Source organism: Pan paniscus, chromosome 21 (genome assembly GCF_029289425.2).
Source record: "Pan paniscus chromosome 21, NHGRI_mPanPan1-v2.0_pri, whole genome shotgun sequence".
Taxonomy (NCBI): domain Eukaryota; kingdom Metazoa; phylum Chordata; class Mammalia; order Primates; family Hominidae; genus Pan; species Pan paniscus.
Window position 1 is genome coordinate 70,136,963 of NC_073270.2, and position 20,692 is coordinate 70,157,654.

At 58.7% G+C, this 20,692-nt stretch overlaps 2 pseudogenes; both read left to right on the forward strand.

The window, feature by feature from the left end:
* The first annotated feature begins 1,145 nt into the window (after positions 1–1,145).
* LOC117976333 (bifunctional peptidase and (3S)-lysyl hydroxylase JMJD7-like) lies at positions 1,146–12,784 on the forward strand (annotated as a pseudogene).
* On the forward strand, positions 10,522–20,663 carry LOC117975332 (cytosolic phospholipase A2 beta-like; annotated as a pseudogene).
* Positions 20,664–20,692: the final 29 nt, after the last annotated feature.

Consider the following 20,692-nt stretch of genomic DNA (forward strand, 5'->3'; position numbering starts at 1 on the left):
GAGCTACCCTTCGCCAGAAGTTTGTGCGAATGTGGCCGCCCTTTTCCTGCCCTCTGCGCCATGTGGGTGGGGGGCCTCGTGGCCCGGCCGGCGCCCCGTCCCCTTCTGCATGTCTGAGGCCACCGGCAACCGCCGCCCCACTCCAGATTTGCCCCCGCCCTGTTTTGAAAGCCCCTTATTTATAACTTTTATACTTTGTGCAGGTCGCGGCGCTTCCCGCCTCATCCTCGGCTGCATGGGGCGGGGGGGCTGTTTTTAACGTGCCCGTTTGTACTGATGTATGAACTTGTCAATAAACACAATTGTTTGTTAACCCTGGGATGCCGGCCCAGTGGGGCAGGCCGAAGCGGGCGCTGCCAGTCGCTCCACCGCTTCGCTGGCAGAACCCGGTGTGTGTCCAGGGGCAGGACGGGGCGGGGTGCTGGGGGTGTGGCCTGCGGCGGGGAGGGCGGGGCGAGTGCTGGGGGTGTGGCCTGCGACGGGTGCCTCTGGAAGGGCGGGGCGAGGGCCTGGGGGTGTGGCCTGCGGCGGGTCCCTCTGGAAGGGCGGGGCGAGGGTCTGGGGGTGTGGCCTGCGGCGGGGACTCCGGGGAGGGCGGGGCGAGGGTCTGGGGGTGTGGCCTGCGGCGGGGACTCCGGGGAGGACGGGGCGGGGTGCTGGGGGTGTGGCCTGCGGCGGATGCCTCTGGAAGGGCGGGGCGAGGGTCTGGGGGTGTGGCCTGCGGCGGGGACTCCGGGGAGGGCGGGGCGAGGGTCTGGGGGTGTGGCCTGCGGCGGGGACTCCGGGGAGGACGGGGCGGGGTGCTGGGGGTGTGGCCTGCGACGGGTGCCTCTGGAAGGGCGGGGCGAGGGTCTGGGGGTGTGGCCTGCGGCGGGTCCCTCTGGAAGGGCGGGGCGAGGGTCTGGGGGTGTGGCCTGCGGCGGGGACTCCGGGGAGGACGGGGCGGGGTGCTGGGGGTGTGGCCTGCGACGGGTGCCTCTGGAAGGGCGGGGCGAGGGCCTGGGGGTGTGGCCTGCGGCGGGTCCCTCTGGAAGGGCGGGGCGAGGGTCTGGGGGTGTGGCCTGCGGCGGGGACTCCGGGGAGGGCGGGGCGAGTGCTGGGGGTGTGGCCTGCGGCGGGTGCCTCTGGAAGGGCGGGGCGAGGGTCTGGGGGTGTGGCCTGCGGCGGGGCGTCGGGGAAAGGCGGGGTCTCGGCCGGCGCTGACGCAGCCATGGCGGAGGCGGCTTTGGAAGCCGCGCGGAGCGAGTTACGAGAATTCCCGGCCGCTGCGAGGGGTGAGTGGCTCTCCCACAGGCTGCGGCGATTTCCGAACACGCGAGGGGCCCTGGGATGCCGCTGACACCGGGGGCTCGGAACCTCGTGTGTGCGACTGCCCTGAGGCCCCGCTCGGGTTGCTCTTCTGTGGCAACCTGCTTCCCTTCTCCCGTGTTCGCGCGCTCCCGCGGCTTCCTGGGTGATTCTGTTCACGTTATTCCCCAGGCCCGGTGCCGTCTTGACCGTGGTCGCGGCGAAGCCCTGTGTTTCCTACAGTCTTGAGCAGCCTGCTGTGGCCCTTGTTGAAAGCTCATGGAAGGCACACAGGTGGTGGTCGGAGTCCTCCCCCACGTGCGCCGCCTCCGACCTCAACTCCCTTGTCGCACTTTGGGTGGATTGCAGGCTGACCAAATGGTCCCCGGCTCTTCCCCTGCTTGGTTTTTATTCCTTTTCTTTCTTTCTCTCTTCCCTCCTGCCTTCTTTTTTCTATTTTTAAATGATTTCTTACCACTGAACAGCAACACAGGCTCATGTGTATGTGATGTAATATACAATGGTACGCAATGTAAATGAAGCAAGGTTCCCTCCCAGCCCCAGTTTGCATTCTTACAGAAAGATTGTTTATATCCGTGCACACACGACTTTTTACCCTTTTTTTGTACAAATAGTAGCCTGCTAAACACACTCTTCTGCACCGTGTATCTTGGAGATCATTTCACATTCCTCTACCTCAGTCTTTTTCACGTCTGTGTGCTAGTGCTGTATTCACTTAGTCACTTAGGTCATGTCCAATCCGTTGTTTTCAATAATGCTGCAACGAATACTTTGAGGATTGATTTAACAAATACTTATTCAGCATCTCTGTGTGCCAGGCTCTGTTCAGTGTGTTTGAGATACATCACTGAACAAAACAAATCTGTCTTTTGCAGTCTATGTCCTGTTACATTCTAAGTGAGAAGGTGGACAATTAACCACAGGTGTACTGAATGAGTACATTGTAGAGTAGAAGAAGTAGGTTAGAAGGTAAGTGCAGGCAAAGCCCTCTGTGGGAGTGTGCCTGATGTGTTTAGGAAACAGTGAAGAAGCCAGTCTGCAGGAGCAGCGTCTTCTGCACATGTGTGAGTATGTTTGTTGGTTAAATTCTTTATATTTTTTGAGACAGGGTCTTACTGTGTCACACAGGCTGGAGTGCAGTGGCACGATCATAGCTCGCTGCACCTCGACCTCCCAGGTTCAAGAGATCCTCCTGCTTCAGCACCTGGGAGTAGCTGAGACTACAGGCATGCGCCACCACGCCTGGCTAATTTTTTTGAATTTTAGTAGAGACAAGGCTGGTCTCAGATTCCTCAAACAATCCTTCCACCTCAGCATTCCAAAGTTTTGGAACGCCATGGAACACATAAGCCACTGCTCCTGGCCTTGTTAAATTCTTAGCAGAGTTATGGGGTCAAAGCAATTGTTTGGATCCCTTTTGAAATTTTCTCACTTGGAAGCCCCAGGAGAGGAAAGCAGCCATTCTCTAAAGGAAATGGTGAGCAAGTAAAACAAATCCCTAATTGCAGAAGTCCAAAGGGTGAAAAAATGGCAGTTTCCATGCATTTTCAGAATCCCAGGCTGTGTGCAGGACTCACGCCTGTAATCCTAGCACTTCAGGAGACCAAGGTGGGAGGCATCTCTTGAGGCCAGGAGTTCAAGACCAGCGTGGGCAACATAGTGAGACACCATCGTGTGGTGGCATGTGCCTGTAGTCCCACCTCCTGAGGCAAGAGGATTGTTTGAGTCCAGTAGTTTTGATGACAGTGGTGGGCAGTTTGAAGCAGATGCTGTCATCATGCTGGCTGCAGTGGGGAGGCACAAGTCGGGCAGCAGAAGCGGCTCTGGGAGCAGCAGTGGTGGTAGTGAGTCCCCTGTTCCCTGCATCCCCGAGGCAGCCGACTGCACCACCCCCACCCTCACATGGCTGGGCAGGACCTGCTCCTAAGCCCAGACCCTCTGCTGCAGCCTGAACCTCGCTCCCTGCCACATCCCAGAAGCCTGCGAGCACCCTGCCAAAGGTGCAACTGGGACTTGTAGGGACTTGTACTTGTGAGTACAAAAATACTCACACATGTGCACAAAGACCCTGCTCCTGCAAACTGGCTTCTTCACTGTTTCCGGAACACAGGACTACTAGGCTCATTTGTTTGGGGTGGTCAGAGCTGCCATGCCATATGCACCTTGCCCGCCGCCGCTGTGGGGAAAATGCGAAGAGGAGAGGCAGCTGGGGCCACATGTTCCACAGACCTGGCGGGAACTGGGGACAAGTGGGAGCCCCACCCCTTCCAAGTTGGTGGAGTGGGAGCTCCCTAGGCGCAATTACAGCCACCCAAGCCAGGACTGCAACTCAGGCACCCCTGTGCTCTTAGGAGCCAGGAGCAGGCAGGAGCCCCACCCTCCTAGATGCAGCTGCAGCCTCCCAAGCTGCAGCTGTGGACCCAGGCATGTCTGCACTTTTGGGGACCCAGGAAGGTCCCTTCCTGCTGCTGCAGGCTTGGAAGTGCCTGATCCTGCTGTCTGGCTTCTCCCCACTGTCAGCACCTGATCAGATCATGGAGCAAAGTTGAGGCCGAGCCTGGGTGCTATTGCAGTGCTGACACACCAGCCCCCTGCCTCCTTGGCCCCCTCTGGCCTTTGGGTGCCAACGAGCATGGGAGGGAGGCCAAGAGGGGCTGAGGGCAGCTCAGTGCTGGCCTGCAGGCACCCCTTGGCACAAACAGCTTGGGTGCCGTGAATGGTGGCAAGAGGCAGACAGGTTCCTGGGTGGAAGGTGGCGGGTCCCGGTGAAGCCCGACCTTCAAGCCAGGGAAGGCCTGAAGCCTGGGGGCTGGGCTGCCGGTTCCATGGACCGGAATGGGAACTTTTGGTGCTTTTTCCGGCCCACCCGTGGCTGCCCATGGACCAATAGGCATGTACGTCCTCCCCTGTGAGACCCATAAAAAGCCCCTGACTCAGCCAGACCAGAAGAGACGATGGGACGACCAGCTGCGGGGAGGAGCTGCCCACTGTGGGTCTCCTCTGAGCTATTCTATGGCTCAGTAAAGCTCCTCTTTGTCTTGTTTACCCTCTGCTTGTCTGTGTGTACCTCATTCTTCCTGGATGCAGGACAAGAATTGGGACCTGCTGAGTGGCGGGGCTAAAAGAGCTGTAACATGAAGAGGGCTGAACCATGCGTCTTGCTCGCCACATTGTGGGTGACCAGAAGGAAAGAAGAGCTGCGGCCCTTTGGGGAGTCCAGACCCAGGAGCTCCCCAGGCTGGGGTTCTGACACCCTCTTTAGGGCTCTGCGGTTCCTGGTATCTGCAAGCTTCCAGGCACCACCATGCTTCCCAGTGTCAGCTGTGGAAGCTGCTTATGGTACACCTGGTCTAGCTGCAGCCTTGCAGGAAACCAGCGCCTGTGTTGGCACCTGAAGCTGCCTGCCCCACCGCAGCCCACACACCTAGCTGTGCACAGTGGCCAAACCCCACACTCATTCGCTCACACACCCCTCGCTGCCCCACTCGCCCTTGGCAGGTGTGGGATCCAGGCCGGTAGCATGAGCTGAGCACAGCCTGCAGGGCCAAGTGGGCCCAATGGGCCCGAGCAAAACAGGCAAAGGCATCACTGGCCACAGAGGTTTCCAGCTGGTAAAGCAACACCCCAAAGATCCCATGACAGTTTATGGCTGCGGTGAGCTATTATTGCGTCACTGCACTTCAGCCTGGGCAACAGAGCAAGACCCTGTCTCTTAATCTCAGCGAGTACAACAGGAAGATGTACTGAGCCCCAGACCACCCCGTCTCTCAAGGTGACTGCTTGGGTGGGCTGGCGTGACTGGGAAGGCCTTTGCCACTTTGCTGTCTCCTGGATTCCATATCTACTGGATGGGTGCCATCTTGCCTCTAGCCAGGGAAGCAAGCAGGCACACCAACTCTTTCCAGTATTCCTGGGCCCAGTGGGGTCTTCTCACTCAGTTACAATATTTGATCTAAGAACATTCACTTTCCAACTGATCAGAAAGTAAAGGTGACTGGCATGGTGTTGCTGTGAGAGGTGCAGCGTAACCTCAGAGGTGAACATCAGTGCTGGGACCATTTGGAGCAGCATGTGGTAACCACCAAATGGGAACCACGACCTTCTGGCTCGACCTAGAGCATGAATGTAGCAAAGCGAAGCCCTGTACACTTTATAACAACCAGCAGAAAGACACTCCAGTCTGAGTGAGCAGCTGGAACAAAGGTACCACCTGAATAGAGGGTGTGTGGCAAGGGCAGGCACGAGACAGGAAATCAGACTGGAAGAGTAGGTTGGGCCTGGTCGTGCATGCCAAGGCAGGTGGCATTCTCTAAGGAGCAGTGGTAAGCCATCGAGGCATTTGTTACTAGGGGTATGACAATATGAGATTGTATTTTCAGAAGATGACTGGGGCTATGATGATGAATGCTTTGGGAGGGAGTGGAATTAAGCCAGAGAAACCAGCTAGTTCACTACTGCAACCATCCAGCCAGGATACTGGAGACTTTTATTCAACATTAGGCAAATACTTGCTGAGCACATGCTGTGTGCTAGGTACTGTTCTAGGTCCCAGGGGTGCATCAGTGAACAGACAAGTGTCTCTGCCCTTGTGGAGTTCACATTCTAGCAAGGGTGAAAGAATGATAAACAGTTTATGTAGGTGAAATATATATATATATATATATATATATATATAGATAGATAGATAGATAGATAAAGTCTTGCCCTGTCACCCAGGCTGGAGTGTAGTGGCACGATGATAGCTCATTGCAGCCTCTACCTCTTGGACTCAAGTGATCCTCTGGCTTCAGCCTCTAGCGTAGCTAGGAGTATAGGTGCATGCCACCATGTCCAGTTAATTTTTAATTTTTTTGTAGAGATGGGGTCTCCCTACGTTGCCAAGGCTGGTCTTGACCTCCCGGCCTCAGCAATCCTCCTGCCTCTGCCTCCCAAAGTGCTGGGATTACAGATATGAGCCACCACATCTAGCCCTAAAATATATAGCATGTCAGATGGTGATGAATGCTAACGAGAAAAAATACGGAAAGGGATATAAAGATTTGCGGCAGGGGGACAGATTATAAATTTAGAAAGTATAGTCGGAGAAGGAAGTCTTATCAATGTGATATTTGAGTGAGGACCCAAAGGAGGTAGCTGGAATGTGGATGCCAGCGGAGGAGAGGAGACGGTGGGTTTGAGAGACATAGGAGACAGAATCAACAGGACTCAGAGCCAACCAGTAGGATGATGGGAGTGAAGGAGAAAGCTGAGTCAAAAAGATTTTGATTAGAGGTGACACAGGGCCACTGTAGACCCCTGCGCAGGCGGCACACCACGCAGCCTGCCGAAGTGTACGTGGTGGCCCTGGGTGTCTGGAGATGGTGATGCTGTTCAGCAGGACCCAAACCATAGCCGAGCCCTTCCTTTTCCTCCATTGGTGTCATCTGGTAGTTTGTCTTCCCGGGTAAGAAGGTTGTAAATTTCTTAAGATGATGATTGTGTCATCCCTGATAGCCCCAGATTAGCCAAGCCAAGTGCTGAGCACATTCCTGGTGCTCAGTAAATGTCACTGTTAAAGGGGGCTTCCCAGAGCCACACAACACCCAGAATAGCCCGTGGCCGTGGGGCCTCAGCCTTACTCATTCTGGAGCTCCCAATGCCACTTCCATGGTGGCCTTTCCTGGTAGATGCTAGGAGGCTGGCCTCTCCAGGGTGGGAAGGCATAGGGTCCACTGTGCAGACACAGCCCCACAGGGGATTTGGCTTATGGGCTGGGTAGCAGCCTCTGGCCCCGTGGACGGTCAGAGCCCATACTGGTGTGTGTGCATGATGCTTTCTGCTTTCATTTTTCCATCCTCATCTTTCTATTACTGGTTGTCCAGGGTCATTTGGTCACCAACGAGCATTTCCCAGTGACACAGCGCGGCCTTTCCAGGGAGGGCATCTCTTGGGCAGGGACTGGGTGCTGCAGACATCAGCCCTTCCATCCCCTGTCGTTTTCTTTCTCTCAGAGCTCGGCGTGCCTCTTGCTGTGCCCTACCTGGACAAACCCCCAACTCCGCTCCACTTCTACCGGGACTGGGTCTGCCCCAACAGGCCGTGCATCATCCGCAACACTCTGCAGCACTGGCTGGCCCTCCAGAAGTGGTCCCTCCCCTATTTCAGGTGGGAGCTGCCCTGGGGTCAGGTGTGAGCAGTGATTACTGGCATCTGGGCATGGGCTGAGTGTCCATTCCTCTAGAGCCACAGTGGGCTCCACAGAGGTGAGTGTGGCCGTGACCCCGGATGGTTACGCGGATGCCGTGAGAGGGGATCGCTTCATGATGCCAGCTGAGTGCTGCCTGCCCCTGAGCTTCGTGCTGGATGTGCTGGAGGGCCGGGCCCAGCACCCTGGAGTCCTCTATGTGCAGAAGCAGTGCTCCAACCTGCCCACCGAGCTGCCCCAGCTGCTGCCTGATCTGGAATCCCATGTGCCCTGGGCCTCCGAAGCCCTGGGTGAGTGGAGGTGGGGTGGTCCTGGCCCTGGACAGGGAAGATATGGGAAGGAGGGGGGTCAGCCTGTTTGCCCTTAGGTGATGACCTGGCCTATGGGCTTGGTCCTGTCAGCATCTGGTGCAGCTCACTAAATACATTCCCAGGCCTTGACTTAATCATAGATGAACTGCCAAAGATTGTTGTCCTTCCTTCTGCCCCAGGGAGGGAGGACCCCTTCCCCAAGATTTCCCAACCTCTGCCTCTTCTCCCTGACCCCTTTCTTGGGATTCTTCTGTGCTCACCCAGGTTTTGGCTCTGGCATCACTGGATGGCAGCTTTCCCCAGCCTGGCCTTCCTAACTTGCTCTCTGCCTTCTGCCCTGCAGGAAAGATTCCCGATGCTGTGAACTTCTGGCTGGGGGAGGCGGCTGCGGTGACTTCTTGTAGGTGTAAGGGGAATACAAAGGTGGGGAAGGAGCAGGCTGGGGCAGAGGGAGGGAAGACGAGGCCAGGAGTGGAGGGATGGCCCTGGGTGGAGGTTGGGCTGTTCTCTAAGATTTCTTTTGGCTTCTAGGACTCGGGCACCACAGAGGGTTTCCCCTGACAGCTGAGGTCGGGGAGTGGACCCATGGCATTGGGGGCGGGTGCATTGTTTCTTCTAGACCCAAAGAAACCTCCCTGAAGGCCCGCTGGGCCAGGGGGTAAGTGTAGGAGAACTTCCCCTCTTGTTGAAGAGGAGTCCAGGGCCTGGTGAGCATCAGGTCCCTGGTAGGCAGAGTTCCAGAATGCCCATCAGAGCCCCTGGCATCTCCAGCCCACTGGCTCTGTGCGTGCTTCTCTTTTGTCATAGGCCGTCTTGGGGTGCAGGGCTCTCAGCATGATGGTTTGCCTCCTCCCGTGCCCCTGCCCTCCATACCCTGCCCCCGGGCCTTCTTTCTGTTGGCAGTGCACAAGGACCACTATGAGAACCTCTACTGCGTGGTCTCAGGAGAGAAGCATTTCCTGTTCCATCCGCCCAGCGACCGGCCCTTCATCCCCTATGGTAGGGGATGTGGCCTGCAGGGAGGGGCTGGGGAATAGCTGGCCCAAGGGGGAGGGAGGCAGCAAGAGCCTGGGAGGCCAGTTCCCAGGCCTGAGGTGTGGCTGTGGCATCCCCAGTGCACCAGGGCCCCTGATCCCCTTGCCCCTGCCCAGGGCTGGCTGGGGTGGAGGAGGGTCTGGCAAGTTCCAGGCTGTTTGCAATTCCCCCACACCCTTCTCCCTTGGGCTCCAGAGCTGTACACGCCGGCAACCTACTAGCTAACTGAAGAGGGCACCTTTAAGGTGGTGGATGAAGAGGCCATGGAGAAGGTGTCTGTCCTGTTCTTGGGCTCTAGGGAGGGAGAAGGGCAGAAGCCTGGCTCTGAAGAGCAGGCACAAAAGATCTGGGGAGAGGTGGCACCTTGCTCTGAAAAGTCCCTAAGTCTGAGGCCTTTCAGTGTGAGCCAAGCAGGGCCTGTGGTGTTGACCTTTGGAAGGGACAGAGCCTGAAGTCCTGGGGGGTCTGGGGGGCTGCTCCCTGGCATCTGATGTGTTCCCAGGTGCCCTGGATCCCACTGGACCCCTTGGCGCCAGACCTAGCACGGTACCCTAGTTACAGTCAGGCCCAGGCCCTTCGCTGCACGGTGCGGGCCGGTGAGATGCTCTATCTGCCGGCTCTGTGGTTCCACCACGTCCAGCAGTCCCAGGGCTGCATCGCAGGTGAGGAGTTGCCCAGGCCGCCTGGGGACAGGCCCTGCCAAGGTCCAGCAGGGCCTCTGGGGGGAGGCTTGGGAGGCTCTGGGTCAGAAGAGGGATCTTCATGCTCAGATCCCCATTCTTCCCACAGTGAATTTCTGGTATGACATGGAATACGATCTCAAGTATAGTTACTTCCAGCTGCTTGACTCCCTCACCAAGGCTTCAGGCCTTGACTGATGGAGCACTGGTGAACACGACCAAGCACGCCTCAGGGGACGGGGCCAGCCCCTCCCTGGCCGGGTCAATTCTCGAGAGAGCCTGGAGTGTGCATGCTGGCTGCTGGCCCCGGGTCCAGCATGGCTTGAGATCAGCTTTGGAGGATCTTGGAATGTGGTCATAAGGACTCAAGGTGCCAGGCAGGTCTGGGTGAGGGTTCTCAGGAAGTTGCCACACAGGTGAGCAGAGTGGGGATCAGGTGCAGCGGCACCTCTCCCCAGCGCTGTGATATTGGGCGAGTCACTGCGTCTCGGGCATTGGTGTCCTGTCAGTAAAGAGATAATAATGGCTGTACCTTGCGGGGCTGTTGTGGGCTTGGAGATGATGTCTATGAGGACCAGCATGGAGCTGGCACACAGGACATGTTGAATAAAAGGTAGCTGTGAGTCGTATGTCCCTTTTTTTTTTTTTTTTTAAGATGGGGTCTCGCTCTGTCACCCAGGCTGGAGTGCAGTGGTGTGATGTCAGCTCACTGCAAGCTCCGCCTCCCAGGTTCACACTATTCTGCCTCAGCCTCCCAAGTAGCTGGGACTACAGGTGCGTGCCACCATGCCCGGCTAATTTTTTTGTATTTTTAGTAGAGACGGGGTTTCACCGTGTTAGCCAGTATGGTCTTGATCTCCTGACCTCGTGATCCACCTGCCTCTGCCTCCCAAAAGTGCTGGGATTACAGGTGTGAGCCGCTGCGCCTGGCTTATGAGTCGTATGTTCCCTCTTGAATTTGCCTTCTGTGGTCTAAGGAGGGCCTGAAGGTTCAGGTAAAAACTTCAGGGTGACCTTCACTGGGGGTGAGGGCTGGATCCCAGCCTGGGCCCAAAGAGCCGTCCGCTGCCCAAGTCCCGCTGTCCATGAGAGGCACCGCAGCCCCTCCCTGGGACAAGCAAGCAGACCTGAGTCTTGTAGCTCTCTGGTCCGGACCTCTTTGGCCCAGGACCTTGAGAGCTATTCCTAGCTCTCCTCTGGTTACTGTCCTCCCCCAGTTCAGGGGCAGCAGGTGGGACCTGGTGCCCTGGGGATAAACCCTGTTTCTCCCATAACAGGCACAGGCAGGAAGGGACGGAAGCCCCCGCCTCTCCTGGGGCTGTCCCTCTGAGGAAAGAGTTGGTCTCCACACGCTGACCCCCCCACAAACCATGCCCTGGAGGCAGAAGAACCCCCTGCCCCTGAGTGCCAACCCACAGGCCTCATCCCTGGCCACTCAGCCCCTAGCTTTGAAGGGCTGTTTTATGTGACAGCCACTCCCCTGCCTGTCGTGAGGGGGCCCGGGTGTTCATCTCAGATTGATGGAGCCCTGCCATCAAGACTGGGCATTCCTGTCCAACAGGTGCCAGAGTTGCAAAAGGCCTGTGACAGGGAACTCCACTCTTCCCTTGGCTGCTGTTCTGGGACTCACCCCTGCTTTCCTTCTGCTCAGCCCCTGGCAGCAAGCTCTGCAGGCTGGGATTGCAGGGCTGGGTGGGGCAGGCCCAGCTGGTAAAGGCTGGCGAGTGCCACAGAGGTATCAGGAGCTCTAGTATAGGCTTAGGGTGCCTCATTTCCTGGACAGGTGGCTGGTTCAGGAGTGGGTGTGGAGCTTAGGTGGAGCAGAGGCGGCGGGTAGGAGGGACTTGGGACCAATTGGGACATCACATCCCTGGCTCTGGGTTAGAAAGCTGACAGTCCTTGATCCTGTGGCCACTGCCCCATCATTCCTGCTCCTGAGGACTCAGTCTCATGGCTGTGGTAAGGCCTGGCAGGGCCCTGGGTCCCTACTGGGACCCCTGGTCTCTACCTGGGGCTAGTTAATATGTTTCTTATGGGAGCTGTGGTCTTCTCCAGGGGTAGGGAGGGGAGTTTATTGACCACAAGACCAGGGTAGTGGGCAGAAGCCAGGGGAGAAGGAGGCTTGGGGATGAGGGATCCGTCCTGAGTGTTTTCTGTCCTGGGAACGGGCTCCTGGCAGAGCTCCCTGGCACCATAGATTTGGGCCCTGGAGACTCAGAGGCTCCCAGCTGCCGCCCTGAGGCCCTGGAAGCAAGTGGCTCCTCCATGCTCCTCTGACTCAGTTGCCTGGAGTGTGAGGGCCCTGGGCTGACCCTTGTGGATGAGGCCCTCCAGCACTGCCCTGGACCTGGTTGCTCCCTGGACTTGACCTGTTAGGGTCCTTGCGGAGGCAGGTGGAAGGCCGAAAGGAAGCAGTTGGCACAGGCTTCCCTGGTCCCGGTGCGCCTGCCAGGCTGCATTCCCAGAACCAGGGGCATGGGTTTGGAGGGAGCTACCGGGGGACCATCTTCAGCCTGACCTGGCAGGACCTGGAGGACATGACAGCCTATGAGGGGTCTGAGCTAGGAGCCGCCTCCCCTGCCCAGGAGAGAGCCCATTTCCAGGATGCTCTTCTGACCGGGGTGGAGGGAGGGTACGAGAGCAGCTCAGCCTGGGGCCCAAGGCCCTGATGTGCTACTTCCCCTCCCTCGATAGCTTATGTCCCCTGCCACCCAAGACCAGCCGGAAAGCTGCTTAGCTGGGGTGTGGGCTGGGGATGTGGGGTGGAGAGCCTAAAGGATACTAGCCCGAGAAGGTGGAAGCAGGTCTGTGTGAGGCATAAATCTGGAGCCAGCCTGCCCGGGCTCCAACCCCAATTGTGGACCTCAGGCAAGTGACTGCTTCTCTGTGCCTCAGTTTCCTTGTGGAGTGGGCCATCGTAAATAGTATCTGTGCATAAGGTGGTTGTGCGATAAATGAGTTAATGTATGCAAAGCCCTTGGCCCAGAGCCGGCGCAGAGCATTGTGTAAGTGCTGGCAGGCGTCGTGATGGAGATATCATGTCTCCTCTTGTTGATTCAGGATTCTGATGAGATGGAGGATGGGCCTGGGGTTCAGGATTAGGCCTTGAGGCACTGCTCCAGCCTCCTTTGTGGCCCCTGTCACCCTTGGCTTCATCAGCCCGTAGCAGGTCTCCCCTCTCCCACCTCTGCAGGCAGAGGTGTCCAGGACCTGCCTGCTCACGGTTCGTGTCCTGCAGGCCCATCGCCTACCCTCTAAGGACCTAGGTGAGTGCGCACCGCCCTGGCCCCTGTGCTGGGCTGAGGGAGGAGGAGGGTGCTGAGGAGGAGGGTGCTGTGGCTGGATTTGGTGGAGGTGGGTGGGCCGGTGGGCAGGGCCTAGAGGAGGGAGCTGAGAGGAGCTTCTGGGTGGAAGGTGGCAGCTGGGGCTCTGCCTCTGGCCCCCACTTCCCCCCACTTCCCCTCCCCCTCAGTCTTAACCCACATGGGGCTCTAGGTGATGGAAGGAAGTGGGTCTGGGCGGCTGGGAAGGGCTCTTGTCCACCGCTGGGCACTTGTTCCTTCCCGCAGTGACCCCCTCTGACTGCTACGTGACTCTCTGGCTGCCCACGGCCTGCAGCCACAGGCTCCAGACACGCACGGTCAAGAACAGCAGTAGCCCTGTCTGGAACCAGAGCTTTCACTTCAGGATCCACAGGCAGCTCAAGGTGGGCCAGGCATCAGCGCTGACTCTACCCACATCCTCGCCAGCCACTGCCGCTGCCCTGCTCACCTTTCTGTCCCCTCCCTCCTGCAGCCCTGTCACTCTTTTCCCCTCCAGAATGTCATGGAACTGAAAGTCTTTGATCAGGACCTGGTGACCGGAGATGACCCTGTGTTGTCAGTACTGTTTGATGCGGGGACTCTGCGGGCTGGGGAGTTCTGGCGTGAGAGCTTCTCACTGAGCCCTCAGGCAAGGCGGTGTTTCCACGGCAGCCCTAGCTGGTGTGTGGGTTGAAATCTCCACGCGCACACATGCACACACACGCATGTCTCTCATACTCACTGACATATGTGCACTCCTTCTGACCCTTTCTAACTTACTTCTGGCTCTCTTCCCAGGGTGAGGGGCACCTGGAAGTTGAATTTCGCCTGCAGAGTCTGTGAGTCAGGGGCCTGGGGCAGTTTGGGTGGGAGTGCCGTGTGGGAAGGACAGCACTAGTGCCTGGGGGATGCCCAGGTCTCTGTGGGGTGGGAACCTGGACTCCTGCTAAGGGGGCTCTGGGGGCTCTTTCCAGGGCTGACCGTGGTGAGTGGCTCGTCAGCAATGGCGTTCTGGTGGTGAGTGTGCCAGTGCTCTGGGAGGCGGTCTGGGGTCCCCGGGACTCCCTCATGCCAGCGACTTGAGGTACAGGCCCACCGCTGCCTCAGCCTGGGGACCCTGGGATTTCAGTTTGTTAAGGGAATACAATCTCAAGGGCCCAGGTAATGAAGTGCAGACCAGCAGCAGCCGGGGTGCTGTGAGGGTGGGGTCCCTGAATGGGGGGTGGGGTTAGTGTCTGAGGGGCTGTCTTCATGACTCAGGCCCGGGAGCTCTCCTGCTTGCACGTTCAACTGGAGGAGACAGGAGACCAAAAGTGTGAGTCCCCAACCCACTGGGACAGCCCCTGGCTCTCAGCTCTTGTCTTCCCCCTTTAAGCATTAGACAATTCTCCCTGGGGCCTGAGCTTTCCCCTTAGGCCTTCTCAGGGGACCGTGGTGGGGGATCCATCTCCACCAGACCATTTCAGCGGGGAGAGGGAGGTGCCCTCCAGGACACGCAGCAAGATGGGTTCTGTGGGCAGAGATACCGTCCCCAGCCTCTCTGCTCTGGTTCCTGTTTCCAGCCTCAGAGCACAGAGTTCAGCTTGTGGTTCCTGGGTCCTGTGAGGGTCTGCAGGAGGCCTCTGTGGGCACTGGCACCTTCTGCTTCCACTACCCAGCCTGCTGGGAGCAGGAGCTGAGTATTCACCTGCAGGTAGTGTGCCTCGCTCCCTCGAGGTGGGGCCCCCAGAACTTCCTCCCTCCCTCTGCACCTCCTCCCAGTCTGACCTCTGCTCCACCTGGCAGAGTGGGCACCCTGGCAGCATGTGTGGGCCCATGCTGGCCTCCCCTTCCCATCCCTCCCATACCTCTATGGCTGCCGGCGGGAGTTTGGTGAGGTCTTTGCTAGGAGTGGAAGCGTAAAGATTCTTAGGTCTCCATCCTTTGTCCCCTGCAGGATGCCCCCGAGGAGCAACTAAAGGTGCCCCTGAGTGCCCTGCCCTCTGGTCAAGTGGTGAGGCTTGTCTTCCCCACGTCCCAGGAACTGGCCTCCCAGAGAAGGAAGCAAGGCGCCTGGATGGGGCTGGGACCCAGGCCACAAAGGGAAGGGCCTGCTTCCCGCTTCTCCGTGGGTCACACCCTGAGCAGGTGCTGGGGCCAGGCTCTTTGGGGAGTGTCCTCTGAGCATCCCTGCTTCAGGCCTGGCGCCTGTGGAGACAGTGGCGGGGCGGGGGTGGTGCGCCGGGGATCAGGGTAAGAGGACCAGAGCTGGGTGGAGGTGGCCGACCTTTTGTGACTGGGGCCTTCACGGTTTTCAGGAGCCCCTGATGAGAGTGGAGCTGAAAAAAGAAGCAGGGTGAGAGGCCTGGCTGGGGACTGGGCAAGGCCCTGGAAAACAACCAGGGCGCGGGGCTGGAGGAGGCCTGGAGGAGTGAGGGGGAGAAACAGCCGCCCCTCATCCTCATGCTCTCTGAAGGGGCTCAGGCTTGCGCTTGGGGGGGCACGAAGTACCGGGAGGAGTACTGGGAGGAGTCTTAGCACCTATGGTCAGAGGGGTGAGTGACCGGCCCAGTGCCAGGCACCCGGGGAGCACTTGATAAATGTTTGGCTGGAAAACGCAGGGAGGCGAGGATGGAAAATGGTAACATGGTTTGGGGCGCAGAGAGGGCAGGAAAACCAAGGGAGAGAAGAGGGGAAATTGCGCCCTTTTGGGTGGAAGCTGTTATGGCTGGACCTTAAATGATCTTCGTAGAGTTGTCGCCCACCCTGGCCCTCTGTCTTGAGAGAGTGGCTTCTCACCTCACAGACACAGGATTATTGGTCCTTTTCTGCCCTGCCCCCTGCCCTTTTTTTTTTTTTTTTTTTTTGAGATGGAGTCTCTCTCTGTCGCCCAGGCTGGAGTGCAATGGCGCGATCTTGGCTCACTGCAACCTCCGCCTCTGGGGTTCAAGTGATTCTCCTGCCTCAGCCTCCCGAGTAGCTGGGATTACAGGTGCCCACCACCACACCCAACTAATTTTTGTATTTTTAGTGGAGACGGGGTTTCCCCACATTGGCCAGGCTGGTCCTGGCCTCAAGTTATATGCCTGCCTCAGCCTCCCAAAGTGCTTTGAACTCCGTGGGTAAGGGACAGAACACGAGACTTGGAGGGGGGGATCTATGGTATGGGGCCTGCCTGGGGGCCTGTCTGCACCTGGGACCCCAAGCAGCCTCTTTCGGCCACGGCATTCTGGGTCCTGCCAGTCTGCTTTGCTGCATTCCCAAGCATGTCCACATGGACACACTCTCCCCAGGTGTCAAACTTCAGTCTTGTGACACTGTGGCATTGAGGGTTGGGGAGAAGAGGGAGGGCAGTAGGTATTACAGGTGAGGCAGACCCAGCTTTCCATTCTCTGGGGAGGGTTGAGAGCTGTCTCACAGTCTCTTCCTTCCCCGGCCAGACTGAGGGAGCTGGCCATGCGACTGGGCTTCGGGCCCTGTGCAGAGGAGCAGGCCTTCCTGAGCAGGAGGAAGCAGGTGGTGGCCGTGGCCTTGAGGCAGGCCCTGCAGCTGGACGGAGACCTGCAGGAGGATGAGGTTTGGGGGCTGGGCTGGATGGGGTGTCCCCGGGCTTGCTTGGGCCTAGCTCCTGGTGCTGAACACTGGAGCTGCTTGTCCCCGATCTAGACCAGAGCTCGTAGCTGCCTGTCCCCACCCTGCTTCCTCTCACCTGGTGTTAGCAGGGACTTGGTACAGGCAGAGTGTTGCTTGAGGCACCTGGAGCCCGCATGGGAGCTACCTCATAGGGCTGGCTTTCCTACTCTGTTTCTTGGTTCTCAGCCTAGCCTGTCTGAGGAGGGAGACAGATATCTGGTATGAGGCCTGTTGGCCCAGGGCGCTTCAGGAGGTTCATATTAGCCTGGGCCATCTCCTGGGGGAGTGATGGCAATTTGGGAAAATTTTGAGGCGGGCCCTGGGGCTTCCAGAAAGTGAGCATCAGGCTCGGGGGCTGAGGGCAAGGAGATGAGGCTCAGAACTTGCCTGGGCCATTTTTTCCTGGAGCCCTTAGGACTGGAGGAGCTGGGCACTCAAAAGGCTGTTTCTGGCCCCCAGGGCTGACTCAGAACTGGTCCCAAGACCTGTGATCAGGCCTTAGCTGTGGGCTGGGTGGCCACTTGACCTGCTACCTCTTCTTCCTGTGACTTGGCCTTCCCCATCCCTAGGGCCTCTACAGGCCTGGCTCTCTTCTTTTCCAGATCCCAGTGGTAGCTATTATGGCCACTGGTGGTGGGATCCAGGCAATGACTTCCCTGTATGGGCAGCTGGCTGGCCTGAAGGAGCTGGGCCTCTTGGATTTCGTCTCCTACATCACCGGGGCCTCGGGCTCCACCTGGTGAGCTGGGGGCAGGCTGATGCTGGACCCTGTGTGGCAGGGGGTGCTGGTGCCAGGGTTCTCCTAGGCCTCTGAGAAAACTAGAAGGGCTGGGAGAATGAATGTGCCAGGGAGAAACGTGCTCAAGGGGACCCTGGGAAGGTCCCTGCCAGGCCATTGTCCTAGAAAGCCTGGGGCACGTGGGGTCTAGACGGGGTCCTTCAGTGACAGCCCTCTGGCTTTGGCTTTTCCCAGGGCCTTGGCCAACCTTTCTGAGGACCCAGAGTGGTCTCAGAAGGACCTGGCAGGGCCCACTGAGTTGCTGAAGACCCAGGTGACCAAGAACAAGCTGGGTGTGCTGGCCCCCAGCCAGCTGCAGCGGTACCGGCAGGAGCTGGCCGAGCGTGCCCGCTTGGGCTACCCAAGCTGCTTCACCAACCTGTGGGCCCTCATCAACGAGGCGCTGCTGCATGATGAGGTGCGGGGGCTGCGGCCTGGGGGCAGAGCCAGGGCAAGGGCTGGAGCTGGGGCTCGGTGCTGGACAGCAGGGTGGGAAAGGCCCTGGGCACCCAGGCCGCTGTGGGTTTAGGTTCTACGCATCTTTCCCCAGCCCCATGATCACAAGCTCTCAGATCAACGGGAGGCCCTGAGTCATGGCCAGAACCCTCTGCCCATCTACTGTGCCCTCAACACCAAAGGGTAGAGCCTGACCACTTTTGAATTTGGGGGTGAGTGGCCCAAGAGCTGAGACCTGTGCCCTTGCAGTTGGTGGAATAAGGGGAGACGGGGCCTGTGTGCAGATTGCAGATGTCACACCCACCTCTCCTGAGCCAGGTCCCGTGCTTTCTGGAGACCGGCACCCTACCAGGGGCCTTAGGTCCTATGCACAAAGCCCAGGCCACAAGGCCTGGGCCTCCTGGTCCTCAGCTGCCCTAAAGCAAAACCCTGGGTCGGGGTGGGGGTGTGGGTGCCTAAGGGCTCTGCACCACGAGTTTGAGGGGTGGACTCCTCACAGAGTGGTGCGAGTTCTCTCCCTACGAGGTCGGCTTCCCCAAGTACGGGGCCTTCATCCCCTCTGAGCTCTTTGGCTCCGAGTTCTTGATGGGGCAGCTGATGAAGAGGCTTCCTGAGTCCTGCATCTGCTTCTTAGAAGGTGAGGGGCACTGGCAGGCTGGGGAAGCTGGGCCAAGCAGGGAAAATGGGTCCTGGGTGAGAGGGCAGCCTCGGTCAGAAGAGTTTCCTGGGCCAGGACTGGCCATGGGGAAGGGTAGGGTTGGGACAAGAGTCGGGGGCCCTCTTCCCTCACGGCCGCTCTTTCAGGTATCTGGAGCAACCTCCAGGACAGCTTATACTGGGCCTCAGAGCCCAGCCAGTTCTGGGACCGCTGGGTCAGGAACCAGGCCAACCTGGGTAAGTGCTCCGGCCCCTTCATAAGGGTGCCAAGGGGCAGCCAGCTGGGGCTGCACCAGGGGGCGGGGGGTTCACACCTCTTCCCCCTCCAGGGTCACCACCAAGGTGGGGATAAAGGTGCAGGAGTCCCCATTTCCCCACCTTGCCTGTGTAGACAAGGAGCAGGTCCCCCTTCTGAAGATAGAAGTACCACCCTCAACAGCCAGCAGGATAGCTGAGTTTTTCACCGATCTTCTGACGTGGCGTCCACTGGCCCAGGCCACACGTAATTTCCTGCATGGCCTCCATTTCCACAAAGACTACTTTCAGCATCCTCACTTCTCTACATGGAAAGGTACCTGCTTCTCTCCAAAGTCCTCCTGTGGCCACCTGAGCCTTGAGTCCCCAGTCCAGATACCCCTCACGGTCCACTCCCATTCTCCTGCTTTGAGCTTGATTCCCTGGACTACTTGGAACAGGGGTCTTTTTCTCCTTGTCTTGGGGACCCAGGGCCCACCTGCAGGGCTGTGGGGGTGTTGGTTCAGCAGGAGAGCAGGGACCAGAGGCCAAAGTCTCTCCTTCCAGCAGGAATCTGGTACCCTTGGTATCTGTGACAATTGCTGCTCTCCCCAACCTTCCAGCTACCACTCTGGATGGGCTCCCCAACCAGCTGACACCCTCGGAGCCCCACCTGTGCCTGCTGGATGTTGGCTACCTCATCAATACCAGCTGCCTGCCCCTCCTGCAGCCCACTCGGGACGTGGACCTCATCCTGTCATTGGACTACAACCTCCACGGAGCCTTCCAGGTTGGGAAGGGTGGGCAGCCCACCAGGGAGGCGGTGGGTGGCCCCTGTCCCCTGAAGAGAGGGGCTTTGGAGTCCAGTGTCTGGTTCAGCTTCCTTTAGGAGCTGTGACTGGGACACTGGAATCTTAATTTGCCACCAGAGGAGCTCATTCTTTTCCGGAAGTTGGGAAGCTGGCGAGGTTCTCCTGGTATCTGGTAGCTGGGTCCCCTTTACTGACCTTTGAGGTGTGGTCCTGGGCCTCTGGGCCCACCTGCTGAGTCTGCTTTGGCTCCCAGTGTCAGAACTGGAATGCTGGGAGTAACCCGGCTCCGTCTAGCCCCAGAGGAGCTGCCACCGAGGCCTGTCAGGCGTGGAGAATTTTTTCCAACGACTGGCTTCGTAGGCCCCACTGGAGACCGTTTTGGCATTTGAGCCCCCGGTCCTGTGCATCTTACGTCAGCCCCAGTGTTGAGGATGCCAGGGGCCTTGTCCCTCTGAAGCCCCTTCTGCCTGCCCTGCAGCAGTTGCAGCTCCTGGGCCGGTTGTACCAGGAGCAGGGGATCCCGTTCCCACCCATCTCGCCCAGCCCCGAAGAGCAGCTCCAGCCTCGGGAGTGCCACACCTTCTCCGACCCCACCTGCCCCGGAGCCCCTGCGGTGCCGCACTTTCCTCTGGTCAGCGACTCCTTCCGGGAGTACTCGGCCCCTGGTGAGCTGCTGTTCACCTCCCCATCCTGCTGCCCCAGTCCCCCATACCTCCTCCGTCCCCTGTGCCTCTCCAAACCCGTCTTCCCCACAACGTGTTCCCCATGCCAGGCTGCACTCTCTCCACAGGGGTCCGGCGGACACCCGAGGCGGCGGCAGCTGGGGAGGTGAACCTGTCTTCATCGGACTCTCCCTACCACTACACGAAGGTGACCTACAGCCAGGAGGACGTGGACAAGCTCCTGCACCTGACACATTACAATGTCTGCAACAACCAGGAGCAGCTGCTGGAGGCTCTGCGCCAGGCAGTGCAGCGGAGGCGGCAGCGCAGGCCCCACTGATGGCCGGGGCCCCTGCCACCCCTAACTAACTCTCATTCATTCCCTGGCTGCTGAGTTGCAGGTGGGAACTGTCATCACGCAGTGCTTCAGAGCCTCGGGCTCAGGTGGCACTGTCCCAGGGTCCAGGCTGAGGGCTGGGAGCTCCCTTGCGCCTCAGCAGTTTGCAGTGGGGTAAGGAGGCCAAGCCCATTTGTGTAATCACCCAAAACCCCCCGGCCTGTCCCTGTTTTCCCTTCTGCGCTACCTTGAGTAGTTGGAGCACTTGATACATTACAGACTCATACAAATGTGAGGCGCTGAGACCATCTGTTATTACTGCTG